Raw genomic sequence first — 6,356 nt, 5'->3', positions numbered from 1 at the left:
ATACAGTACAACAGAAAACTCACACGCGCCAACGTTCAGTATAACAGTGTTTCCTGAAGAATACTGTTGTATTAATAATAGTACAACATGCTAAAGCTGTATTCATAGTCTTACCTTGACAGTCAGAGCTCAGAGAGAACGTTACACAGGTATAAGATGTTTATGTGTGAGGAAAACAGCACGTCCGCTGTGTAATAACACGGAAATTACTTCAGCCAATCAGCATGCACCATCCAGAGCTCTGACCCGCCTCTTAGAAATAGGAGCCAATCAAATCCGTCCAAAATTGGCAGTTCAGTCAGTGAACATACTCCTTAGAACAGCTAATACATATGCGGTTGTTTTATTTGTATCCAAGTTAGTTTGAGACGAACGTCTCGTTTAAAGGCCACTACCATTTATTATAACTATATGAATAAAATGAAGCATTAATTCTTTGTCAATTTTGTGAACAGAAGACTCGTGTCTTTCCTTCCCGGGGAGGACAAGCTAACGCGCGGAACAGCCGCTGTGGTCACATGCTTTCAGAGAAGGAAAGTGCTGCAGCTCCACTTTTCTGAAACTGAAACTTAAACTAAAGTCAATTCAAGTAAACGAAAGTAACTGCTCCATATCTGTGAACATAATCCTTTGTGTCAATAATACTTCTCATTTGTTACTAAATGTTGGACGAACTTACTGTTTCTAATAAGTTTATATTTCTGCCATGTTTAGGTGAAAAATAAATCAAATATTTGTTCTAAAAAGCTTGTTTTTTTTATGGTGAGACATTTTTTGAGTGTCCCACCAGTTTGGGTAAACTGGGGAGGCGTTTATTCATGACATTTATTTAATTGCTTTATTCTGATCTACAACTGTTGCTCTTCTTCCAGGGGTCCATAAAAATCAGTTACATCAGTATTTTGTGACAAAAACACTTGTGAAGAATCCAAGCAGTGAATATAAATGTCTTGTACCATAACAGTCTCATTTCTGATGCATTTAGTACAAGTATGTACGGAGCAGTCTGTCATTGTCGTCTGTTTTCTGCTGTAGTGACCGTACAGTTGTAGTGTTGTACAGTTGTAGTGTTATACAGTTGTAGTGTACAGTTGTAGTGTTGTACAGTTGTAGTGTTGTACAGTTGTAGTGTTATACAGTTGTAGTGTTGGACAGTTGTAGTGTTGTACAGTTGTAGTGTTGGACAGTTGTAGTGTTGGACAGTTGTAGTGTTGTACAGTTGTAGTGCTGTACAGTTGTAGTGTTGTACAGTTGTAGTGTTGTAGAGTTGTAGTGTTGTAGTGTTGTACAGTTGTAGTGTTGTACAGTTGTAGCGTTGTACAGTTGTAGTGTTGTACAGTTGTAGTGACCGCACAGTTGTAGTGTTGGACAGTTGTAGTGTTGTACAGTTGTAGTGTTGTAGCGTTGTACAGTTGTAGTGTTGTACAGTTGTAGTGACTGTACAGTTGTAGTGTTGTACAGTTGTAGTGTTGTAGCGTTGTACAGTTGTAGTGACCGTACAGTTGTAGTATTGTACAGTTGTACTGTTGTAGTGTTGTAGCGTTGTACAGTTGTAGTGTTGTACAGTTGTAGCGTTGTACAGTTGTAGTGTTGTACAGCTGTAGTGACCGCACAGTTGTAGTGTTGTACAGTTGTAGTGTTGGACAGTTGTAGTGTTGGACAGTTGTAGTGTTGTAGCGTTGTACAGTTGTAGTGTTGTACAGTTGTAGTGACCGTACAGTTCTAGTGTTGTACAGTTGTAGTGTTGTAGCGTTGTACAGTTGTAGTGTTGTACAGTTGTAGTGTTGTAGCGTTGTACAGTTGTAGTGTTGTACAGTTGTAGTGTTGTAGCGTTGTACAGTTGTAGTGTTGGACAGTTGTAGTGTTGGACAGTTGTAGTGTTGGACAGTTGTAGTGTTGTACAGTTGTAGTGCTGTACAGTTGTAGTGTTGTACAGTTGTAGTGTTGTAGAGTTGTAGTGTTGTAGTGTTGTACAGTTGTAGTGTTGTACAGTTGTAGTGCTGTACAGTTGTAGTGTTGTACAGTTGTAGTGTTGTAGAGTTGTAGTGTTGTAGTGTTGTACAGTTGTAGTGTTGTACAGTTGTAGCGTTGTACAGTTGTAGTGACCGCACAGTTGTAGTGACCGCACAGTTGTAGTGTTGGACAGTTGTAGTGTTGTACAGTTGTAGTGTTGTAGTGTTGTAGCGTTGTACAGTTGTAGTGTTGTACAGTTGTAGTGACCGTACAGTTTTAGTGTTGTACAGTTGTAGTGTTGTACAGTTGTAGCGTTGTACAGTTGTAGTGTTGTAGTGTTGTGTACAGTTGTAGTGTTGTACAGTTGTAGTGTTGTACAGTTTTAGTGTTGTAGTGTTGTGCAGTTGTAGTGGTGTACAGTTGTAGTGTTGTACAGTTGTAGTGTTGTACAGTTGTAGTGACCGTACAGTTCTAGTGTTGTACAGTTGTAGTGTTGTAGCGTTGTACAGTTGTAGTGTTGTACAGTTGTAGTGTTGTAGCGTTGTACAGTTGTAGTGTTGTACAGTTGTAGTGTTGTAGCGTTGTACAGTTGTAGTGTTGGACAGTTGTAGTGTTGGACAGTTGTAGTGTTGTACAGTTGTAGTGCTGTACAGTTGTAGTGTTGTACAGTTGTAGTGTTGTAGAGTTGTAGTGTTGTAGTGTTGTACAGTTGTAGTGTTGTACAGTTGTAGTGCTGTACAGTTGTAGTGTTGTACAGTTGTAGTGTTGTAGCGTTGTAGTGTTGTAGTGTTGTACAGTTGTAGTGTTGTACAGTTGTAGCGTTGTACAGTTGTAGTGTTGTACAGTTGTAGTGACCGCACAGTTGTAGTGTTGGACAGTTGTAGTGTTGTACAGTTGTAGTGTTGTAGTGTTGTAGCGTTGTACAGTTGTAGTGTTGTACAGTTGTAGTGACCGTACAGTTGTAGTGTTGTACAGTTGTAGTGTTGTACAGTTGTAGCGTTGTACAGTTGTAGTGTTGTAGTGTTGTGTACAGTTGTAGTGTTGTACAGTTGTAGTGTTGTACAGTTTTAGTGTTGTAGTGTTGTGCAGTTGTAGTGGTGTACAGTTGTAGTGTTGTACAGTTGTAGTGTTGTAGTGTTGTACAGTTGTAGTGTTGTACAGTTGTAGTGTTGTACAGTTGTAGTGATGTACAGTTGTAGTGTTGTAGTGTTGTAGAGTTGTACAGTTGTAGTGTTGGGACAGTTGTAGTGTGTAGTGTTGGACAGTTGTAGTGTTGTAGTGTTGTACAGTTGTAGTGTTGTAGCGTTGTACAGTTGTAGTGTTGTACAGTTGTAGTGTTGTACAGTTGTAGTGACCGTACAGTTGTAGTGACCGTACAGTTGTAGTGTTGTACAGTTGTAGCGTTGTACAGTTGTAGTGTTGGACAGTTGTAGCGTTGGACAGTTGTAGTGTTGTACAGTTGTAGTGTTGTACAATTGTAGTGATGTACAGTTGTAGTGTTGTTCAGTTGTAGTGTTGGGACAGTTGTAGTGTGTAGTGTTGGACAGTTGTAGTGTTGTAGTGTTGTACAGTTGTAGTGTTGTAGTGTTGGGACAGTTGTAGTGTTGTACAGTTGTAGTGTGTAGTGTTGTACAGTTGTAGTGTTGTACAGTTGTAGTGTTGTACAGTTGCAGTGTTGGACTGTTGTAGTGTTGTGCAGTTGTAGTGTTGTAATGTTGTATAGTTGTAGTGTTGGACAGTTGTAGTGTTGTACAGTTGTAGTGTTGGACAGTTGTAGTGTTGTACAGTTGTAGTGTTGGACAGTTGTAGTGTTGGACAGTTGTAGTGTTGTAGTGTTGGACAGTTGTAGTGTTGTACAGTTGTAGTGTTGGACAGTTGTAGTGTTGTACAGTTGTAGTGTTGGACAGTTGTAGTGTTGTAGTGTCGGACAGTTGTAGTGTTGGATAGTTGTAGTGTTGTACAGTTGTAATGTTGTACAGTTGTAGTGACCGCACAGTTGTAGTGTTGTACAGTTGTAGTGTTGGACAGTTGTAGTGTTGTACAGTTGTAGTGTTGTACAGTTGTAGTGTTGTAGTGTTGTAGCGTTGTACAGTAGTAGTGTTGTACATTTGTAGTGACCGTACAGTTGTAGTGTTGTACAGTTGTAGTGTTGTACAGTTGTAGTGTTGTAGCGTTGTACAGTTGTAGTGACCGTACAGTTGTAGTATTGTACAGTTGTACTGTTGTAGTGTTGTAGCGTTATACAGTTGTAGTGTTGTACAGTTGTAGCGTTGTACAGTTGTAGTGTTGTACAGTTGTAGTGTTGTAGTGTTGTACAGTTGTAGTGTTGTACAGTTGTAGTGTTGTAGTGTTGTACAGTTGTAGTGTTGTACAGTTGTAGTGTTGGGACAGTTGTAATGTGTAGTGTTGGACAGTTGTAGTGTTGTAGTGTTGTACAGTTGTAGTGTTGTAGCGTTGTACAGTTGTAGTGTTGTACAGTTGTAGTGTTGTACAGTTGTAGTGTTTTACAGTTGTAGTGACCGTACAGTTGTAGTGACCGTACAGTTGTAGTGTTGTACAGTTGTAGCGTTGTACAGTTGTAGTGTTGGACAGTTGTAGTGTTGGACAGTTGTAGTGTTGGACAGTTGTAGTGTTGTACAATTGTAGTGATGTACAGTTGTAGTGTTGTACAGTTGTAGTGTTGTACAGTTGTAGTGTTGGGACAATTGTAGTGTGTAGTGTTGGACAGTTGTAGTGTTGTACAGTTGTAGTATTGTAGTGTTGGGACAGTTGTAGTGTTGTACAGTTGTAGTGTTGTAGTGTTGGGACAGTTGTAGTGTGTAGTGTTGTACAGTTGTAGTGTTGTACAGTTGTAGTGTTGTACAGTTGCAATGTTGGACTGTTGTAGTGTTGTACAGTTGTAGTGTTGTACAGTTGTAGTGTTGTACAGTTGTAGTGTTGGACAGTTGTAGTGTTGTACAGTTGTAGTGTTGTACAGTTGTAGTGTTGGACAGTTGTAGTGTTGTAGTGTTGGACAGTTGTAATGTTGTACAGTTGTAGTGTTGTACAGTTGTAGTGTTGGATAGTTGTAGTGTTGGACAGTTGCAGTGTTGTAGTGTCGGACAGTTGTAGTGTTGGATAGTTGTAGTGTTGGACAGTTGTAGTGTTGTACAGTTGTAGTGTTGTACAGTTGTAGTGTTGGGCAGTTGTAGTGTTGGACAGTTGTAGTGTTGTAGTGTTGGACAGTTGTAGTGTTGGACAGTTGTAGTGTTGGACAGTTGTAGTGTTGTACAGTTGTAGTGTTGGACAGTTGTAGTGTTGTAGTGTTGGACAGTTGTAGTGTTGTAGTGTTGGACAGTTGTAGTGTTGGAAAGTTGTAGTGTTGGACAGTTGTAGTGTTGTAGTGTTGGACAGTTGTAGTGTTGGACAGTTGTAGTGTTGTAGTGTTGTACAGTTGTAGTGTTGTACAGTTGTAGTGTTGGACAGTTGTAGTGTTGTAGTGTTGGACAGTTGTAGTGTTGGACAGTTGTAGTGTTAGACAGTTGGACAATAGTCTTGGTTTGATCATGTCAGAGCCTGTGCTATTCATTTCATCACTTTACACGGTACAAAATGTGCATATCTCTTAATCATAGTAATAATCATCTTAATCATAGTAATAATCATCTTAATCATAGTGATATCTCATCCTATTTTGCTTATATGTTTTGAACATGATAATTTATTATCTAACATTTTTCCGAAAAGCTTTGTGTCTGTTGTAATGAATAAACATTTAATATTGTAATGCATCAATAAACCTTTCATTGTCATGCATACTGGAAACACACACAGACGCACACACACACACACACACACACACACACACGCACACACGCAGACACACACACGCACACAGACACACACACACACACACAGACACACACACACACAAACAAACACACACATGCACACGCACACACGCACACACACAAACAGACACGCGCACACACAGACACACACACGTGCACGCACGCACGCACACACACGCACACATACACGCACACGCACGCACGCACACATACACGCACGCACACACACACATGCACGCACACACACACACACACATGCACGCACATGCACACACACACACACACACATGCACACACACACACACACGCACACACACGCACACATACACGCACACGCACGCACGCACACATACACGCACGCACACACACACATGCACGCACACACACACACACACACGCACACACACACACACACACTGCAAATACATTCTTGCTCAGTCTGCTTCTCTCAGGTGTCTGGGTCTTTTTTCATGTCCGTGGAATGGTACCGAGAGGATCCACCTTTTTATGAATATTCATATCCTTAGTGTGTGAGAGACAGCACCAGACCAGGGCCAGACCGTCTGTTGTGAG

The sequence above is a fragment of the Eucyclogobius newberryi genome, unplaced genomic scaffold (genome assembly GCF_026437365.1).
Source record: "Eucyclogobius newberryi isolate DKJ021-1_F unplaced genomic scaffold, fEucNew1.0.hap1 SCAF_1, whole genome shotgun sequence".
Classification (NCBI taxonomy): Eukaryota; Metazoa; Chordata; class Actinopteri; order Gobiiformes; family Gobiidae; genus Eucyclogobius; species Eucyclogobius newberryi.
This window is presented reverse-complemented; position numbering follows the sequence as displayed.